A 22,050-nucleotide genomic window follows, 5' to 3' on the forward strand; every position below is an offset into this window, starting at 1 on the left:
TTAATGAACCAGGTCTTTAGAGATAATTTTAAAAGGTTCACATGAGTTTCAATGCATCCCCTTCAATATACAAATACACATTGAGGAGAGGCAAACATGAATGGCCCTGGGCTCATCTCCGGCATGCCTTTTGGTAGCTCATCTTGCAGCTGACTTGTTAGTCTGGGTTTGTCTAACCACAGAGCAGGCTGACCCCAGCCATGGGCTCTGGAGGCCCCGTCTTCCTGCCCAGTTCCTTCCCTTGGCTGCAGCATTTCCACGGTCACATCACTGCTCACGTAGTCCCTCCTCCCTCCCTGCAGGGTCATACAGGTATGTCGGAGCATCCTGGGGCAGTCCACCTGCGTACAGAAATGCCGGAAATGCCAGCCTGCACCTGCCACAGGTATGTTTCTGGGCTAGATTGCTACCTTCATGGCGTGCCAGAGTTCGTGTGCATCATAGGATGGTGGCGGGTACATGAGGCCAACCATGACGTCCTTGAAGTGATCAGAAAGCTGCTCCTTCAGCATGCCAATCAGGTCCTGTGGAGGCAAAAATAAAGGTTTTCACCATCAGTCAGCAAAGCAATGGGAGGAATGGGCTCACTGTAGGAAGGTTTCTAGTAGGACTTCCTTTTCCAGGCCATTCCACGTCACAACCGGGCTAGTTTTGATTACATGTACAAGCATATCTGTGGGTCACACACAGTGATGGACCTGAAGGTTTAAAGATGACTGATTTTTTTTAAAGATTTATTTGAAAGGGAAGGAGGGAGGGGTGAGAGAGAGAGATTATGATGGCAGAAGGCAGGGAGACTGCCTGGTGAGGGCTAGCTGAGGTCATGAGAGCTTGGATTAAGGTAGGTGAAGCAGAAAGGATGGGAGAAAAACAGTACATGTATAAGGAAGGCACATTGTGGTGTATTGACTGAGCCTGAAGCTAAAATCCTCTATCTGACAAAAGTCCCTAACCTTCCCCCTTTTCTTATATGTGATTTGATAGAAAAGCAAATCACATCAGACAAATAACTTTAGAGCTAAAGTATGCAGGTTGTTTACTGATTGGCCGATTCAGTAACTCATTGGTGCACTGTGCAGATACTTTGTGTGCCAGGCTAGTCCAGGAACTGGGAGTCCAGTGTTGACTTTTGTTAAATGTGCCCCCTACTGTTATTAAGCTTATATCACAAAAAGGCAGTGAGCTTAGATTCAGTGAGGACTAATGACTTTATAACAGGTTAATTTTAATGGTCTCTGGTGCTTTTATCCATCTATATTAAGTGGAAATCATTGCAACCTATTTCATTAACAATTGACTATAAGAATTAAGGAAATGAAAGCTTCATTGTTCTTATAAAATATTTTCTGTTTTGATCTGTGTTTCCAGATAGAAGGTATTGGGATTTGTGGAATGGAGTTTTGTACAACTTTCTATGGTTCAGTGACCCTTGAGAAAGCCATCAAGACAGGACAAAAGAGATCCCTGTTAGAGAAGGTGGCACATCTTTTATGTTCACCTGACCCTGAAGGTCATGAATTTGTCCTCTGCAGGGGCCTACAAACCAAGAGTTAAACTAACCAAGGTGGCGGGAGCGGCACAGGCAGATGGTTACTCGCATGATGCCTTTAATGATAGATACCTGGGAAGTACCAGCTGCCTACCTGGGCCAGCACATTCAACAAATACTAAGTGCTCTAACCAACAGTAACTACAGTGATCCTGGATAATCCCCTGAGGCTGGCTCCATCGTTCCTGTTCTAATAAGGGAACTGGAGGTGAGCAAAGTTCAATTGCCCAAGCTTGTATCTCTGAAGTGGCAGTGCCAACACTTGGCTCTGACTGTTTCCCAGTGAAGAACTCCGGGCTCTGTTTACCTGCTCTGACCACTAGTAGTATAAATTAAAGGCAGTGGAGTCCGTGAGCCTGAGGCTGTAAACCTTCTCCAGGAGCAGTCAGAGGGCCTTGGCCGTGCCCCTTCACAGAGGCAGTGCACAGCCAGGCGTTTCTCCCACTCTGTTCTTCTCCATTGTGCACAGGCTGGTTCTTAGACTTCTAGAGATGGATTGAACACTTGGTTTGGAGACTTCTCAAATCTCTTCCTAAAGCACATCGCTTAAATTGCAGTATCTTTCATTTGCAAATCCAGTGTTTAACTCAATGTCTTTTATAAAATATTTGAGAGAGATAAACAAGGTGGGGGTGGGGAGAGTGAGAGAGAAAGAAATAGAGATTCTATCCATTGGATCCCATCCAACTGCCTACAATGACCAGGGTTGGACTGTGACTGAAGCTGGGAGCTAGAAACTCAGTCTGAGTCCCTACATGGGAACCCAGCTACTTGAGCCGTTCCTGGGAGAACATTAGCCAGAAGCTAGAATCACGAGCAGAGCTCTTATTGGACCTAAGCATTCTGATATGGGGTGTGGATATGCCAACCTGTGTCTTAACCAGGAGGTCAACAAAATGCCTGCCCCTAAATATCTTTTGACTCTACCTTCTACTAAGAAAAGTTCTCATTTTTAATTTTTAGTCATTTTTTTCTGTGTTCTGCTAATTCACCAGATAATTATAATGATTTTTGTTATGTGCATTATTGAGAGATTTATAAATATTCCTGATTGATTTTTTAAAATATCTTCTTTATTTATTTGAAAGGCAGAGTTACAGAGAGGCAGAGGCAGAGGCAGAGGGAGGGAAGGAGGGAGGGAGGGAGAGAGACAGAGAGAGGTGGGGAGGGAGGGAGGAAGGGAGAGAAAGAGAGAGAGAGAGAGGTCCTCTATCCATTGGTTTACGCCCCAGTTGGCCGCAACAACTGGAGCTATGCTGATCCAAAGCCAGGAGCCAGGAACTTCTTTCAGGTTTCCCATGCAGGTGCAGGGGCCCAAGGATTTGGGCCATTTTCTATTGCTTTTCCAGGTAGTAGCAGAGAGCTGGATTGGAAGTTGAGCATCTGGGACTCGAACCAGCACCCATATGGGACGCCGGCACTGCAGGTGGCAGCTTTACCTGCTACGCCACAGTACTAGCCTCCTGATTAATTTTAAAATACAATACTACCTCCTATACAAGAGACTTTTCCTTACACCTTTTACTTGATTTAATCCTTAAAATACCCAGGCAGGATCAAACTGGTTTATAGATGAGGGAGTTAACAATTTTAGTGGTTGAAATTTGCCTGTGTTCACACTGTAAGCAGGTTGCAGGGATGGGGTGAGATGCAGATTCAGGTCAGTGTGACTCCAAGACCGTGGAATTGATCTTGACTTCTACTACATCTGGACATAACCTTTGGTTGGTAGATTCGATGAAGCCCCTGCTGGCCTCAGGCTAATTGACTTTTTTTTCAGTTGTATTTGTTTATTTGAAAGGCAAAGTTGCTGAGAGAGAGAGAGAGAAAGACAAAGAGAGGGTGAGATCTTCCATCTGCTGGGTCACTACCCAGATGGCCACAATGGTGGGGGTTGAGCCGGGCTGAAGCCAGGAGCCTGGAACCCCACTTCCCATGAAGCTGCATCTCCCAACGCTGCTGGGCCAGGAATCAAGCGTGCATGTGGGATTTTGAGGGAACAAGTCACCCCCAGACCCTGGCCACATGGATCCCTAGGGCGTGGCCCCTAACTGTCCGGACTGCAGTCTCTGGTTTCTCAGTCTTGCTAATTCGCTCTTCCATGATCGCCTACAGCTGCTCCCTGAATGTGGCTGCCGCACAGTTGGAGACGCACATGATTGAGGCATTTCCTTCGATATGGCCTGCAGTATATCTCTGTGAAGTGCAGAAAGATAATTTATATCTCCAAGTTATGGAGAATTAAAACAAAATAATGACAGCCTATAAATCCCCCTGTTCTAAGATTTTTCTGAAAGGAAAACATCAAACATTTCTGAAAAATATTTACTCATTAAACAAAGATTCATAAAAACATTGAGAAAATAGCTTAAAATAGAAAGCCAACTTGAATTCCTGAAGAAACCACGCATAATAGTCACAGAATTCTGTTTAGATCCATTTAACAGCTACAAAGTCATACCAGGACAGTAAATTGATTCATGAACATGTTTTAGGACTGACAACATGCCTGTGCAAATGGTTTAATAACATGAATTAGGAATATTTGGTTCACATGATTTTCTATGAAATAAATTCAAGAAGAAATTCTGGATATAGCTCATGTCACAATTTTGTAAAAAGAAACAAATGGAGTTGTTTGAATATTTATCTATTTCATCTCTCATATTCTCAAATTGGTGTTCATGCAAAGACAGTTTAGAGTTGTTTCAAGGTTTAACTTGCAAGGGAACTGGTGGCTATTGAAGTTTTATTTGTTGATATATTCTGCTAGATGATTTGCATGATTGTCCATTTAAGTCCTATAAGAAGTTCATTATAGGGGCCAGTGCTGTGGTGCAATGGGTTAACACCCTGGCCTGAAGCCTTGGCATCCCATATGGGTGCCAGTTCGAGACCCAGCTGCTCCACTTCCAATCCAGCTCTCTGCTATGGCCTGGGAAAGCAGCAGAAGATGGCCCAAGTCCTTGGGTCCCTACACCTGGGTGGGAGACCTGAAGGAGGCTCCTGATTTCTGGCTTCAGATCAGCACAGCTCCGGCTGTTGGGGCCAGTTTGGGAGTGGGCCATGTGAACCACTGGACGGAAGACCGGAAGACCTCTCTCTCTCTCTCTCTCTCTCTCTCTCTCTGCTTCTCCTCTCTCTGTGTAGCTCTGACTTTCAAATAAATAAATAAATCTTTAAAAAAGAGTTCATTATGAAGATCTTAAGATCTCAAACATGAAGGTGAGAAATTGGAATTCCTGGTTAAGTCCATTGCCAAAGGCTCCACAGAAAATAAAGAGTGATGTCAGGGTTAGGACCAAGACCGATGAATCTGAAGCCTGTTGTCTTGCCAGTGCGCCACAATTCTTGCAGCTATACTTTTATTTATGCCTTTTATCTTTTTATCAGCCATCAACTTCTTATTCTGAAAACATGCTTGCATTCCCTCATGGTCTATGTAACTTGTCAACAAAGAGAATACAGATAGCATTAGAATTCTTTGTCATCTAGTAGGCATCCCTATGTCTTCTAGTTGTATATATTTTATTAAGTTAAACATGTTTCAATTTATTGAGGTATAATTTATGTACCACAAAAACAGCTAATATGATAACAATGAAAAATCAAATGCTTTCCCTTTAATGAGAACAGGGAAGGAATTACCAATTCTGCTTAAAATTGTTCTACAGGTATATCCCCAAAACAATAAGCTAAATCTCTCAATCTTGTAGAAGAAAGAACAGGACAAGTCTTTGCAACTTGATATAGGTAAAAAAAATTCTTAGATAATACTTGAAAATGCAAATCAAAATAAAAAAAAAAAATAGGGGCCAGGGGGTGGTGCTGTGGTGCAGTGGGTTAACGCCCTGGCCTGAAGCACCGGCATCCCATATGGGCACCGATTCAAGACCCAGCTGCTCCACTCCCGATCCAGCTCTCTGCTGTGGCCTGGGAAAGCAGTAGAAGATGGCCCAAGTCCTTGGGCCCCTGCATCCGCTTGGGAGACTCAGAGGAAGCTCCTGGCTCTTGGTTTCAGATTGGTACAACTCCACCATTGTGGCCAGTTGGGAGTGAACCAACGGATGGAAGACTGTCTCTCTCTCTCTCTTTCTCTCTCTCTCTCTCTGCCTCTCCTTCTCTTTCTGTGTAACTCTGACTTTCCAAGTAAATAAGTAAATCTTAAAAAAAAAAAAATTGGGGCCATTGCTATGACCTAGTGGGTAAAGCCGCTGCCTGCAGTGCTAGCATCCCATATGAGTGCCAGTTCTAGTCCCTGCTGCTCTACTTCTGATCCAGCTCTCTGCTATGGCTTGGGAAGGCAGTAGAATATGGCCCAAGGTCATTGTGGCTAACTCGGGAGTGACCCAGTGGATGGAAGACCTCTGTGTGTGTGTGTGTGTGTAGAGCTGTGACTTTTAAATAAATAAATAAATAAATCTTTTTTAAAAATGAAAAAATAATGAATTTGACTTTATGGAAAGGAAAACCTTAACTTGTTGAAAGGAACTTTTAAGGAAATAAAAGAGAAACTACAGATTGTCACTTTACATGTGGACAAAAGATTTGTCTTACACCTCTTGAGGTGTAAGAAGCTCTTTTTTTTTTTTTTTTTTTGACAGGCAGAGTGGACAGTGAGAGAGAGACAGAGAGAAAGGTCTTCCTTTGCCGTTGGTTCACCCCCCAATGGCCGCCGCGGCCGGCGCGCTGCGGCCGGCGCATCACGCTGATCCGATGGCAGGAGCCAGGAGCCAGGTGCTTTTCCTGGTCTCCCATCGGGTGCAGGGCCCAAGCACTTGGGCCATCCTCCACTGCACTCCCTGGCCACAGCAGAGAGCTGGCCTGGAAGAGGGGCAACCGGGACAGAATCCGGCGCCCCGACCGGGACTAGAACCCGGTGTGCCAGTGCCACAAGGTGGAGGATTAGCCTAGTGAGCCGCGGCGCCGGCCGATAAGCTCTTAAAACTCAATAAGTACAGGGGCCAGTGCCATTGCTCGCTTGGTTAATCTTCCGCCTGCAGCGCCAGCTTCTCATATGGGCACCGGCTTCTAGTCCCAGTTGCTCTTCTTCCAGTCCAACTCTCTGCTGTGACCTGGGAGGGCAGTGGAGGATGGCCCATGTGCTTGGGCGCCTGCACCCGCATCAGAGACCAGGAAGAAGTACCTGGCTCCTGGCTTCGGATAGGTTAGCTCTGGCCATGGCGGCCATTTGGGAGGTGAACCAACGGAAGGAAGACCTTTCTCTCTGTCTCTCTCTCTCACTGTCTATAACTCTGTCAAATTTAAAAAATTAAATTAAATCAAATTAAAAAATAAAACCCTCAATAAGAACAGTCTGGTGAAAACATGGACCAGAGATTTGAGCTGATATTTTACCAAAGCAAACATGTCAGTCAGAAATCAGCCCTGAAATGACTCTGAACATTTAGACTTTCGGGAACTAAAACCATCACCAGGGGCAGGCAGCAGTTAGGATGCCACGTGGGACGCCCACATTCCATGTTGGAGCATCTGGATCTGAGCCCTGCTCCGACTGCACATTCTCTAATGGGAAGCAGCAGTGGTCCTTCCTACCCAAGTGGGATACCTGGATTGAGTTCCCAAGCTCCCAGTTCAACCTGCCCCAGCCCTGGCTCTTGTAGGCATTTGGAGTGTGAACCAGCAGACTGGGGCTCTGCCTGTCTGCTTGCTCTGCTTCTCAAATAAATGGAATAAACAGAAATGTACAAAGGTAAAGCCATCGTAAGATACCGCTGCACATTCTCTGGAGTTGGTAGAGCGCTGGAGACGATGTGAGGCATCTGGACCTGTCATTCTAAAAGTAGCTCACATGACTCTGTTTTGCTGGACAAAAGCTAACCGCTACCCTCTGCCACCAATCAGACCTGCGTTTACCTTAGTAGACAAGTAATGCTTAATAGACAAATAATGTTTACCTTAATAGACAAGTAATAGACAAATAAAGTTCTGCCTACTGGCAGGGGAAGACTTGCGTATGCGCAAGGAGAGAGCAGGAAGTATTGGCAATGGCCAAGTCATCTGGCCTGGCCCAAGCAGCATGACCAGAGGGTTGGGTTTATGACTGCAGGCTGGAAGTGGCCACTGTGACTCTGACCTTATTACTTGGCCAGAGGTCATCAGGCACTTGGCTCTGACTTTTATTCTCCCTCCTTTAAGGGCATCTGGGGAATGAATCAGTGTATACGAGATCTCTGTCTCTCTGTCTCTTGTCTTGCTTTCTGATTCTCAAACTAAGTAAAGAAAAAATTATAATATCCCGTCTGGAGTTGGGATGTTTGTTCCCTTGCTGTAGCAGAATGCCACTGAAATGGAAAGACCAGGACAGATGCATCAATAGCAATTCTGTAATCTATTATAGTACTAAGGGGAAAAGGAGTTTGCATTTCTACTTACAGAACTGTAAGAATTCAGAAATGAGAGAGAATATCAATAAAACTAAAGTCCGTGGGAAGTGTACTTTGGATTCACACCTTGAACAGGTGGGATTTGGTCAGGCAAAAGGTGAAGAGACAGTAGCACTGGACAGTGTGTATAGGCAGAGGAGGCACAGTGTGGGCACAGGAGGGTGTGCACATGAAGTGCATAAGCCAGCTTTAAATGGGTGTCGAGTGGACTGGAAATCCAAGTGTCTGCAAGAGACTCTGGGGGTCAGTTATTCCAGCCTCCCTTCAAATGCAGAGGAAACACCTGTGGCAATGTGAGATCAGGCAGAACAGTGTGTTGGTTATTACAATGATTCACTAGTACTGAGCACCTCCTCTCTGCCAGATTCATCCCAGCAGCTGTGTGCGCTAAGAGCTGCAGTCATCCCAGCACACAGATGAGCAAACTTAACGCACAATTACATAGTTCACGCCACCCAGTTCAACAAGTTAAGTGGTCCCTTTTGTTTTACAAGGCTACTCCAAAAAGTTTCTAGAATAGGGAATGAAAAGGTAAATTTATCATGGCATAAAAATTCTTGGAATCCATGCAAACCAGCGGCATTCAAAACGTTCATGGGATTTTGTATTTGAAAGAAGCTGCGCATGGGTTTCAAAATTTTTCACACCCAAACAAACATGTTTTCCTTGAGCTTTGTGGGGCCTCTTCATAGTGTGGAGGCTACAGAAGCCACTGTGAGGTCTGAACAAGGTGATCAATGAGGCGGATAGGTGGTGAGTGCAGCACTTTGGGACACTTAAGTCTGGCAAGAGTGCACAGAAGGTCTGAATGGAAATGGACCAGTTCCATGCACTTTTGTTATGAGAGCAGAGCAGTAGTTGGCAGTGTATGGAAGGGTGAGAGCAGTTACCCTGTCTTTTCTGAACCTTCCCCTAAGCCCCAAGTGAGGCAGATCGTTCCTTCCCCAGCACTGCTCTGTCTTTGAATTTACTGAACTGTGTTTTAATGATCATGTTCCAGGAGTATGATGAACATGTTATATCTGAGTATTTTTCCCCAAAGTCTATCAGAATACGGACTGTAATGTCTTGTAATGTCTCTGAAATTCAGGTCTAGCCCTAGTGCATTGCTGAGCATCCAAAATATATAGGGGGAGCTTGTGCTGTGGTGTAGTAGGTAAAGGCAGTGCCTGTGAAGCCAGCACCCCATATGGGCACTGGTTCAAGTCCCGGCTGTTCCATTTCCAATTCAGCTCCCTGCTAATGTGCCTGGAGAGCAGCAGAGGATGGCCCAAGTGCCTGGGCTCCTGCCACCCACTTGGTGACCAAGGTGAAGCTCTTGGCACCTGACTTTGGACTGGCACAGCTCCGGCTGTTGTAGCCATTCAGGGTGTGAACCAGTGGATGGAAGATCTCTCTATGTCTCTCTCTCCCTCTCTCTCTGTAACGCTACCTTTCAAATAAACAAATCTTTTTAAAAATGTATAATGCATATATAATATGTAAATGAATGTGAAAATAATGTAAATATAGGCAAATGAAAGAATGTGGAAAGGGAAAAAACTTAGTTTACTGATTTTGTATAAAGGACAAAGGCCATGTTCAGGATTCAAATGATTTGGGCCTGCATCAGTTTTTAAATTAATGTTTAGTCACATTTTTTTGATCACTAACATTTTGTCTATTATATTATTTTTTACAAGAGCTATATTAGGGACATTAAAAAGTTCTTGGAGAATTAATATTATGAATAACATATGCATGGGTTTCAACAATTTTCTGGGCTAAAATTTTCAATTTCATTTTCCCATGAATTTTTAAAGTCCTAGCCTATGTATTCCACTGTAAACCACCACTAGGTGTTGCTGTTTATCTTGTTTTGTCACTCGGTGTGTGTGTGTATGTGTGTGTGTGTGCAGATAGAGTAAACTGATTTTGTAAAAATTTCATTGCAGTAATAGAGTTTCAGTGAAGAGAACAGCATCAGGGGGCCTCTAACGTCCTTAGAATGTACAGTTTCTGGAGGGAGAGTGTCAGGCTTGAATCCTGGCTGGGGAAAGCACAGCGAGGAGACCAGTGTGTAACTTAGCCTTTTTCTGTCTGCTTCCTTATCCGCAAAGGAAAAATAACAGCACCCACCTCACAGGGTTGGTATAAATGTTAAGATATAACTCAGGTGAAACCCTTATTTTCTGGCACAAAAGAGCCACTCAAAAACATCTTTCTTCCCCCCAAATAGTAATCAATTTGTTGCAAATCATTCATGATTCATTATGGGCGATGCCAGTACTCAGTTGTCTCCCTCTGACTTCCATCCCCACAGTGTCTTTCTTGCTATCCTTCCATTGTGGTTTTGTGTATTTAGGTGTATTTCTTGCAATTTTTTACTATATTCAATTGTCAGGAAATTCTTTCGCCTCTAACTTAACCAATATATCTAGAAACCGGTGAACCTGTACCACGTTTGCTGCTACAACCCTTGTCAGGACACCATCTTCCCTCGCCTGTATGACAGTAGCAACCTTCAAGTGAGGTTTCCACCTGTTCTTGCTCCCTCATCCTTTCTCAGCACACCTCAAGGTGTGGCCCTGTTAACAAACGAATCCAGCCCGTGTTGAGACACGTATATACAGCCATGTGCCACATGACATTATTCCAGGCACTGATGGGCTGCGTGGATGACAGTGGTCCACAGGACCATGCTGGGGTGGGACATTTCTACCCCCTGGTGACATCATGCTGTCCTAATATGCCACAAGGCACACCCCATACATGCGTGGTATGTGCCTTTGGCATAAACAAACCTGGTGCATGGCCCCTTCTGTGAAAGATTAGCACACGTAATACTTGATCAGAGGCAACTATGCTGCTGGCTTGTGGTTTATTATACCTGCTTTCATCATTTTAGAGTGGACTCCTTTATTTATAGAAGATAATCGATGGTCAGACTCTGTGTGTTGTTTGTCTCTTGAGCGTATCAAGAGGCTACACTGAGTGACTGACCCACAGCATCTGGGTTTGTGTGAGCCACTCCAGGATGTCCTCACAACAATGACATCACCAAGCAATGCATTGCTCAGAACCCAACCCCTCATCCAGCGATGCATGACTCTAATATTCTTAGAGTTCATCTCAGGACAATGCAAACACTCCAAGTTTTTTATTCCATGTAGATGCCAGTCCTTACAGTGGTCCACAAGACACATGATGCATGTTCTGCCACTTCTCTGCCCTCATCTCCTGCATTTCTCCTTGTTCCTAGCTTCGATCTGCTCCAGCAATGTGGTCTTTGCTTTTGCCCTTCTCTCTCATATTCTCCCCACTGCGATTCACGTAGCCTGCCCCTCCTGGTCACCCTGTTTAAATTAGATCCAGCCCTCCAACTCATAGTAGGTTATTTATTTATTTTATTCGAAAGGCAGAGAGATAGAGACAGTAAAGAGAGAGCTCCCTTCTGCTGATCCTCTCCCCAAAATGCTATCTGCAGTCAGGGCAGGACCAGGCTGAAGCCAGGCAATGGGTTTCCCATGTGGGTGGCCAGCAACCAATCACTTCAACCATCACTTGCTGCCTCCCAGGGTGTCCTGGAATTAAAAGCAGAGCCAAGGGGCTGGTGCTGTGGTGTAGCAGGTTAACCTGTTGCCTATAGTGCTGGCATCTCATATGGTTGCCGGGTTGTGTCTTGGCTGCTCCATTTCTGATCCAGCTCTCTTCTAATGTGCCTGGGAAGGCAGCAGAAGATGGCCCAAGTCCTTGGGCTCCTGTCACCCATGTGGGAGACCTCAAAGAAGCTCCTTGTTCCTGGCTTTGGTCTGGCCCAACCCCGGCTGTTGCAACCATTTGGGGAGTGAAACAGTGGATGGAAGATTCTCTCTCTCACTCATTCTCTCTCCTTTTCTATCTCTGCCCTTCAAATAAATAAATAAATCTTTAAAAAAAGCAGAGCCAAGAGTTGGACCCAGGCACTTAGATATGGAATGCGGGTGTCACAGGAGGCATCTTAGCTACCGTGTCAAATGCTGACTCCTCTTTGACACTTTCTTACCTGGTTTCCCTTTTTAACCATAGCACTTGTTGATTCCTAACATGCCACATTTTAGTAAAGCATTATCTGTCTCAACCAGGGAGCTCCAGCACAGCAGAGCTGTGGTCTGTTTACTCTTGACCATTTCACCAACCCATGGAGATGCACCTGCTAAGTATTTGAGCCCTTAAAACATAGGCGCTAAGTAAACAAATGAATAGTACGACTTGCAAGTCAACAGTTACTCATTTAGAGCCATTCCCAGTAATTCGACGATCCAGAAGCAAAGGTCCCTATCTTCAAACAGTTTCCACTGGTGCAAGGGGCAGAAATAGGGGCATCATAATGACCTTCCAGTGAGGAAGTGGCAAATACTTAGGGTGGGAGGCATAACATCAGGAGGCTGAGAAGGGAGACCACGGCTCTCAGTTGAGAACCTAAACATTGAATAATATGTTTAGGTAGCTAAACTTTGAAGTTCAAAGAGGAACCTTCAAATAGGTTCTCCAATTAGAAGAATTCCCACTTGGAGCTGTATAAAACTGCTCAGATGTAATCCTTGGAGTGTGAGTGCCTGACTTTGCTGTCTTCCACAGGCTTACCCTATAGGGAGAGTGTCACTGCCTGGTTTTCCATTAAGCTAACGAGCACTTGCTTTTATAAATTGAGCCATTTCAGATTGCTGAAAAACCTGCACATTACCCACCTTGCAGCTATCCTGCCCATTCCATCTGAATTGAAACAGCAGCTCCTATCTCTTATTCCTCTTACTTTATCCAGGGCTGGAAGTACTAGGAACATCTTGCTAGTCTGAATATGCGCAGGGCGACCACTTCATATGCTTTTCACTTGTATGTTTTTTTCCATTTTGATAAAAAAATGACACTTGCTATTTAAACACTCAGTAATGCAAACCTACAGAAAGTGGAACTAAGAATTTGTCTTAATTCCACCCACCCTGGCAGTCACTGTGTAAATCCTTGCACAATTTTATATTATATTATAAAGGCGTTTGTGTGAGTTGTTTTGTTACTTCACAGTGGTAAGAGACTATTCTTTCAAACAATTCCATACCCATATTTTCAGAGCTGGATTAATTGTTTGATTTTCAATGGAAATTTGCTAATTCATTTTTGTTTGATAACAATCATACTACGTTGGTCTTCTTTTTAGAGAAGCATGGTATATTGAGGCTATTGATTCTGTAGTTGTTAAGTTGTTAGTTCCTAGTTGTTAAGTTCCCAGTTTCACCAAAATGAGTATATCTAATCAAATATGTATGTGAATGATAAAGTAATTGTGCCATTTTAAATTATGTTTAATTTATTCTTACACAATTGATTTGTGATAAGCTGTGCAGTGGATTTCAGCTTCCCAGGCTCTAACTGCATCCACTGCGCTGTCCCCACACTACAAGTGGAAAGTAGAGAGTAGGATGCAAGACCTGCCACCAGGGCTGATGATGCGGCAGTTGCACCTACGAGGTAGGTGAGGTCCTCTCACAGTAGCCATTTCCAACTTATTTTAATACCTCACTGTCAGTATTTTTAATCGTAGAGCTGAGAGGTGATAGGGAAACTCTGTAGTAGGAGAGCACAATGGGTTTGAAGAGGGAACACTTCATACATTCCCATCTATTTGTTAATTCACATCAATTGTTTTAATTAGGTCAAATCGCCATAAGAGGATAGCACCTATCGGCAGGATTAAGCAACAGAAATCTATTTTCTCACAGTCCTGGAGGCTGGAAGTTCAAGGCCTTGGTCTTGGTAGGGTTGGTGGTGGGGGCTTTGTCCTGGCTGGCAGGTGGCAGGGGGCTACCTCTTCTGTGTCCTTGGGTGCCCTTTCCCTGTGTTTACACAGCCCTACAGTCTCTTCTTCTAAGGGATAAGAGCCCTACTGGATTAGGAGCCACCCCTGTGACCTCACTTAACCTTAATCACTCCCTTAAGTCCCTGTCTCCAAATACAGTTATGTTGGGGATTGCAGCTTCAACACATGGGCTTTTAGGGGAACACAGTTCAGTTCATAAAGCCAACTCTGTGGCTGCCACTGTTGTTGGGGACACATTTGGGAACAAAACAGACTACACCCTTCACGGGGCTTGTATTTTAGAAGGAAGTGACAAATAATAATTCAAACAGGTAAATATACTACATAGGTTAGGAGGTGATGAGCGTTGTGGACAAAAATAAGAACAGGTAAGGGGCTGTGGGGGCCAGCCCAGGCCTTGCAGTGGGTGCTAATTTTAGATAGATCTTGCCCTCTTGAGTAGTTGACATTTAAACAAGACCTTGCAGGATATTAGAGAATTAGAAACACAGATGTCTGCCCTATGAAGTCTATTGTTTATTCAACTGAGAACCATGGGCGTGACCGAGAAGCTATGGAAGACATGACTTAGAGTCAGATAACCTTGGCTCAAGTTTTCCCTTTGTGCAAATTAGCCTCTGCAGTAAATTACCTAACCAACAACGTGGGTTAAATGAATGATAGAAATCAGCGCGATGCATCCCCATTCCAGATGAAAATGAGAAAATAAATTGCTTCAGTGCTGCATTTGAACTCCTTTGGGGATCACTGTCTGATTATAAACCTTGAGTTTGGCTCATCCTTCTCCCTGTCTCAAAGGTATTTTCTTGTTCCCTTGGTCTCCTTACACTGTCAGTGGACCAGCCATTGTATGGTGTGGAAGATCCATAGCAACCATATTAATGGTGTTGCGAAATATGCCAATCAGCAGCCTTTCAAATGGCTTTGCAGCTGAGTCTGGGGATTCATTTCTGCTGTGGGTGAGGCAGAGCTGTTGGTGCAACTTGGCAGCTCTGCACTCCTGTGGAATATCAAGTCACAAGCATTTATGGAGCACACCTGTGTGCTTTACTCAGCAGCCAAGAGCATCATTCTGTCAACTCTTGACTACCCATGTTAACAGGAAATAAAAATATCCATGATTAACATGGAAGATAATCTGTACACTCTCATCCCAGGAAGGGGAAAGCAGCAAATGGAAAATGGGAGCAGTGATTGTGCATGTGAGTAGTGGGGGAGAACAAGGAAGCCTAGTGGAAGGTCAGGCAGATTCAGCGGTAGTGGCTACGTAAAGGCATGAGGAGAAGAGAAATCCAGATCACCCATGAGCAGTTACCTTAACTGCAGAGTGGGTACAAGAGGAGGCCTTCCTTTTTTTGGGTTTTTAAATAAAAAACATAAAAAGGCAGAATATAATTTCTTAGAATCCCTTTTTATATGAATGAAGCACCTCTTCTATGTCAGACCTTCATTGAGCTCTTGGAGGGATAGCAGCAAATGATCCAATCCCTGCTGTCCCAGGAGGCTGGGGGCAGCAAGGTGTGGAAGTAAAGTAACACAGACCAACAGGGCATCCAGCCCAGAGTAGAAGGTGAGGGCAACAGGCTGGGAAGGTTTCTGCGAGCTTCCAGGGCCCAATTACCTCTTATTGGAGGCACTGTAGCTCTCTGTGCCTTCATAGCATCATTCAACAAATGTTCATTAAGCCATCTGATGTTAGACATTGGTGCTGAACTCTAGGATGAGCAGGAGCCATTTCAACTTTCAAGGCTTCCTGCTAGAGTGAAACGGACTTAACCACGCTGAAGATGTGATGTGAGGAAGTGGTGAAGAGGACGCCTTAGCAGCTCAAGACTCACCACTCTGCGGGGAGGGTGTGAGGCATGGCGTTTAGGATGAAGACAGGTGGGTAGTTTGTGGCAATGAGAGGCCACCGCAGACAGATGGAGTGCCTTGAATAAAGGTGAGGGGCAGACAGGTTGGTCTGGAGACCTACAAGCAGTTCCATTTGGCCACAGCTGAGTGTGAGAGGAGGGGAGGAGCGTTAAGATGGAGACCAGAGGGGCTGGTGTTGTGGCACAGTTGCTTTGCCAGCATCCAGTATTGGATGCTTGTTTGAATCCTGGCTGCCCTATTTCAGATTCTGCTCCCTGCTAATGCACCTAGAAAATCAGCAGAAGATGGTCCAAATGCCTGGGCCCCTGCCACCCATGTGGGAGACCTAGATGGAGCTCCAGGGTTCTGGCACTGACCTGGCCCAGCCTTGGTTGTTGGGACCATTTGGTGAGTTAACCAGTGGATGGAAGATCTCTCTGGCTGTCTCTCTCTCTCTTTCTCTCTGTCACTCTGCCTTTCAAATAAATAAATCATCTTTAATAAAAAAAAGATGGAGACCAGAAACAAAGCCAGCAAGGTTCTGTGTGCCCTGGGAAGGTATTTGGGTTCATTCCATGAACATCTGGGTATACCTGGGGGGATTACTGGGATAAACACTCAGGGATTAAAGTGGGCAACGCGTTCTGTGAAAAGTTTAGACTTTGAGTCATTCTGGCTTCTTTGGATGGTGGACATGAGTGGGAAGGGCATGAGGGCAGCAGGGAAATTTGGCTTAGTGGGGGCGCAGAACAAAGGTCCAACTGAGGACTGTGTAAGTGAGGAAGAGAGAAATGCGAAGTGCTAAAGAATTTGCAGGACGTGGTGATTGGCTGTGTGACACTGGTGTTTCAGAGGAAAGGGGCAGTGTGGTTCCGTGTCTTTCAGTGTGGGCAGTTTAGTCAGTCAGCCAAGATGTGCAGAAGTAGGGGTGGGGCTATTCAGCAAAGTGAAGTCTTCACCCTGAGACCTCCTACAAGGAGTCTCTACAGTCCTGGGAAACCGCCATGCTTGGGGGCCAGCATTGGGGCACAGTGGGTAAGATGCCGCCTGCGATTGTGGCATCCCATATGGGTGCTGTTTCCAGCCCTGGCTGCCCCACTTCCGATCTGGCTCCCTGCTAGTTTGCCTGGGAAGGCAGCAGAAGGTGGCCCCAAGTGCTTGGGCCTCTACACTTGCTTGGGAGATCTGGATGAACTCCTTAGCTTCCGCCTGACCCAGCCCTGGCTGTTGTGGCCATTTGGGGAGTGAACCAGTGGATGGAAGAGTCCCCCCAACCTCACCATAATTCTGACTTTGAATTAAATAAATAAATAAATCTTTAAAGAAAAGAAGCCATGCTTGGGTTTCAAAACATTTTTGTGCCAAAAAAAGTGTCTTTTAAATCTCTACCTATCTAACATCTGTCCATCCATCCATCTGAAGGGCAGAGAGACAGAAACAGAAAGGGGGAGGGTCATGTGGGAGGAGCACCTCCCACGTGGGTGACAAGGGTCCTGACTACTTGAGCCATCACTGGCTGCCAGAAGTCAGAAGTGGAGCCAACACTGGAATCCAGTACTATGATATGAGATGCCAGTGTCCCAACAGCTATTATAACCATTGCAGCAAATACCTGCCCCTAGACATCTTTCAATTCCATTTTCCACAAACATTTTGAAGTAGCCTTGCATGCATAGTGGAAAGTGCTTAATTATAGCATAACATTTTAAATGCAACTCATTTCTTCATTATTTTAATTTGTGTCATTACAGTTTTGCAGCATTTGATAAAGTAATGCTTTAGCCTAAATTAACTTGTTATATCAAAAGCAAAGAGGAATATAAACCTTTAGGGAGTTACTGAAAAATGGCATCCCTTATAACACTTTGTATAGAAACCGATTTAGATTGCCCATGATGCAACTTTGACATTCTCTTTCCAAAAATCTAGCTGTGGTGTCATGGGAGCAGAAGGTCAGGGAAGAGTCTTATGTTAAAAAAAAAAAAAATAAGTACCTGTTCTCCTTTGAAAAAATGCAACTAATGTCACTGTTCGTAGTGGCTTTTTGGATTATTTATTCATTCTAAAATGGAGGGCTACCTTTTATTTCATGAACTTAATAAAATTCATGGAAAAATGGAGTTCAAAGATAAGCTGGTTTTGCTGCAAAAGATTTTGAAATACATGCATGGTTGTTTCCTAACATGCATTTCTGTGAACTTTTTTGAACATCCTCGTGTTATAGTTGTTCAAAGACTGAGGGTTGGAGATGGAGTTTCCGTGGACTGGCTCTAAAGAGAAAGTTTTATGATAGTGTTTCATCCAGAGTGCTCAGTTGACAAAGTAATTGCTATTCCAGGCCCTGTGGGCCAGAAGAGTTTTTGTTCTCAATCTGTGGTTTAAATGCATAACAAAAGCAAGGGCTCTTTAATGGCTCTTGCTTTGAAATTAGAATGTGATTACTTCACAAACACCACGGATGGTTTCCTGGCCTTAAAACTATTTTTAAACTGCCATTCTTTTGTAATGGTCTCTCTAACCCCATGCTGTGGAGAAGAAAAGCCTTGGAAAATTTGCTTTGGTGGAGAGGGAGGCAGGGGCCTGAGGAGAATTACAGGGCGAGTTGTTATTTTTTGACCTGGTGGTCATTCTTTTTGTCCCTTCTGAAAGTGCCACACCGGGGCATTCCCAGCACACTTTTAGCCTTAATGGACAAACCAGCAGCATAAGGTCACCAAAACTCACTCTGGGTGTGCTTGCGTGAGTTTTGGGAAAGAGCTGTGATCACCATGAGTGTGAGCACACACACACACACACACACACACACGAGGGCACTGCAGAAAGTCATGGGAAATGTGAATTATGAAAAAAAAATGCCTGGCTTTCAAAATTTCCCATACCAACCCAAACTTAGCTTCTCATTTTTTTTTCCATGCAGTATTGCAAGTGCGCCCGTGTACATTTCACGATACAGCTTAGGAATACAAACTATTTCTGACACACAGTGAGGTCTGAAATCTTTGTGATCTGTGAGAATGACAGACGTGACAGACGTGGCCACATCTCAGGAGCCCGCCCCCAGCAAAGGTCAAGGAAGAGGCCTCACCCTGCCGTACATGCTCTGGTAGGCCTCTGCAATCATCAGCCTCTGGGCATTGCAGCGCTGAGTCAGGATGTCAATCAGCAGGTCTTTGTCACACTCTGGGGAGGAACAGTATTTGCAGATTAGTCAGGTTTGGGAAGAACCCATTATCTCAGGATCCAAACCAATATGCCAGCATTACTAGCCCTGAAGGCGCATTCAAGCCAAGAAGAATTTTCTCGCAGACGAGAAATTGCACAGCAACCCCACATGAAACCCAGATTCTTCCTAGCTCTCATTTTAGTGCTGTTACTACAGCGGCAGCTCCCACCCCTGAAAAAGACCTCACAACAAACACTAGGAGTAAAGGAAATACTGGCTTTCTCCCACCACCTCTCATGCCTCTGCCACCTGGCTCTCCAGCCCTCATGCTGATGCGGGTTTCAGTGGCCAGCGCATAGAGACACGACTTGCAGCTGACATGCATCAAGACAAAGCTTTCTGCTCATGTGCAGAACCTCCAGAGGAGGCAGATGTCGTGGAGAAAGAGATTGTTCCGTTTCAAGGCAACTGTATGTCTCTGAGGGGTCGTGTGAACCCATCACCCTTGCATTAAATTCTGTAGAGACCAAAGATCCCTGAAATGTAAAAGGTTTGTCTGAGCTATGACAGATGCTATCCAAAATAAAAGGATTGGTCTTGGGAAAAGCTACCCAAGCCACCACCAGCATGGTGGCTACCACGTACACTGACTAAAGTGTCAGGGTATTTTAGAAAACAAATTTTGGAAGGAGAAAACATGAAACACTTGCTGGGAACCAGCAGTAGCTAGAGCCAAGGGGATGGGACAATGCACAGTGGGCCGAGGCCTGAGCTAGGAGCACGCATAAAGAAAAATGCTGGCTGCTTCCAGCTTGGTCAGTTCTGCACGCAGGTGGTGCTGTCGCCTGATGGTTAATCTTCCACATACAGGCAAATCCTCTTTTTGTCTTGTCTTTGTTGGTTTAGCCCCAACCTGTCAGTTGGATATAACTCCTCCTATCTCTTATGCTTATTTAACTCCTTCTGTTTGCAAGAAGAGATGTTAACCATGAACCATGAGGCTGTATGTGAAGCAAACCATCATTTCAAAATTGAAGCCATCCTGGATGGTGTTAGGGTCTTAGGAAGACTATGGGTCAGGTACTGGACTATAGAACGAATGAGGGCAGGTGACTCGGGTTTACAGAGGTGCAGGGTGCCAAGGAGAAGTCAGGTAGGAAGGCGTCACGTGGAGGTGCCAAGGAGAAGCAGGAGGCAGAGCTGGGTGTTTCATGCAGGCGGGAGAAATGATCTGAGAGTTGTAATAGGGAAGCAGGAAGATCTAGAATTAGCCCCAAAGACTGAAATTAGTGGCTTCTGAGAGAAGAGGCGTCGAGCCACGCGGTTTGGGGCTAGCCCAGTTTTGACTCTGGACTCACAAGAAAACAAGTGGCTGTGGAGGAGTCTTTTATCAGCATGAGGGGAACTCCAAAATGAAGGTATTTCTCACATTAGAATATTTTTCGATGACTTCCATTGCCTTGTGATTTTGCTACCATCACAGTGATGCAATTACTATAGAATTCTCTTTTTTTGTTCTTTGCCTATTGAGATCCTCTACAGACTATCTCTCTGAGTTATTTTTCACTTTTGAAAGGTTTCATAGCAATTCTTCTTCATTTTTCCTTCCAGAGCATCTCAGAATAATTTTATGTTTATCTAAACTTTTATTAAAATTTAAAGTAACTGTAAACTTTAAGAGTCAATTTTGAGAGTTGTCTTTGTGTCATCAATGGTATATTTGCCAACTGATTGAAATTATTTTCTAAAAAACTTAGTAAAAATTTGTAGATTTTACAAAGGGCAATAAGTATTACTTGACTAAAATTATTCTTGCTTATATTTCTGCAGGTATTTGAAGTTGTAGTATTTTTATTTTATTTCTCAACACATAATTGGTTAACTGAAGAAGTGATATTGAATTTATATTCACTTTATATCCAGAACAACTATTGAATTCTTTATAATTTTTAATAACTAATTATTTGGTTACCTTGGATTTCTAGTTAAATAAGCATTCTTTAAAAAGTTCATGGAGAATGGGACTTATGAAAAAACTTTGCATGGATTTCATTATTTTTTGCAAAAAAGCAAACATCTGATTTCATTTTTAATGAACTTTTTGAAGTATCCTTCCAGAATATTTTCTTCAAATAATACCAGCTTTGATTTTTTCTTTAGAATTTTTGTATATTTCCCTCTTTCTTTTCCCATTGTATTAGGACAGGAATACCTAGATAATTCTTATTTTCTGGTTTTAATGGAAACTTGGGGCATAATGAATCATAGCAGTTTGGTAGGCTTTCAAGTTGTGTAGTCAACTCTTGTTACTCCTGGTATTTATTCTCTACAAAGTTGCCATGAATATTGAATTACTGAAAGCTGCAGTTCTCTGGTTGGGTTTTTTTTTGTTTTGTTTTTTTGTTTTTTGTTTTTTTTTTTTTGGTCAAAACTGAAGTGCTGGATTGGCATTGTGATGCAGCAGGTTAAGCCACTGCCTGTGACAGACACCCGCATCTCTTACCTGAGTGCTGCTTCCAGTCCTGGCTGCTCTGCTTCAGGTCCAGCTCCCTGCTAATGCACCTGGGAAAGCAGCTCTAGAAGGTGGCCCAAGTCCCTGGGCCCCTTCCTTCCCACCCTGGTGACCCAGATAGATTCCAGGCTCCTGGCTTTGGTCTGCATCAGGCCTGACTGTTGTGTCCACTTGAGAAGTGAATCAGTGGATGGAATCATTCTTTCTCTCTCTCTCTCACTCTCGTGCTCTCTTCCCCATCCCTGTCATTCTGCCTTTCAGTTTGATAAATATTTAAGAAAAACCCGAGTATAATTCGTATTATAGATTTGTTTGCCAATGTCCTTGGGAAGTAACCCTAACTCTAACGCTAACCCTAAACCTATTTAGGTTGGGGTTAGGGTTTCAGCATTGAAAACCTATTCTTCTATATATTCTTTTCCTGTAACGCCGAGGAGGGTTTTAAACATTGCTCTGCTCCCCATGATCTGCAGTTGTCTCCTCTGTCAGCCAGCACTACTCTCAGGAGAGAGCTGGCCACTCTGCTGCTCTCTCAACTTTCTGTTGTTATCAGCTATCACCTGATGAACCGCACAGCTGCTGTTTTCATCCTTGGCATCGCTTCACCCCATAGAGTGGATGTGGCTTGAACATTTTCCAGGCAGCCCCCTGCACACATCAATGGATGCTCTGTTCTTTCTGATGTGCTGTATTATTAATTTATTAACATAAATCTCCTGGCCAGCAACA

At 44.3% G+C, this 22,050-nt stretch overlaps 1 long non-coding RNA gene across 1 annotated transcript in view; it reads left to right on the top strand.

Moving 5' to 3' along the window:
• Positions 1-391: 391 nt before the first annotated feature.
• The window catches only part of LOC138843602 (uncharacterized), a 59,442-nt gene continuing 37,783 nt past the window's right edge, over positions 392-22,050 (top strand). The window contains exon 1 of the long non-coding RNA XR_011378548.1: positions 392-1,757. This is a non-coding gene — a long non-coding RNA (uncharacterized lncRNA). The remainder of the gene's footprint in view (positions 1,758-22,050) is intronic.

Source organism: Oryctolagus cuniculus, chromosome 8 (assembly GCF_964237555.1).
Source record: "Oryctolagus cuniculus chromosome 8, mOryCun1.1, whole genome shotgun sequence".
Taxonomy (NCBI): domain Eukaryota; kingdom Metazoa; phylum Chordata; class Mammalia; order Lagomorpha; family Leporidae; genus Oryctolagus; species Oryctolagus cuniculus.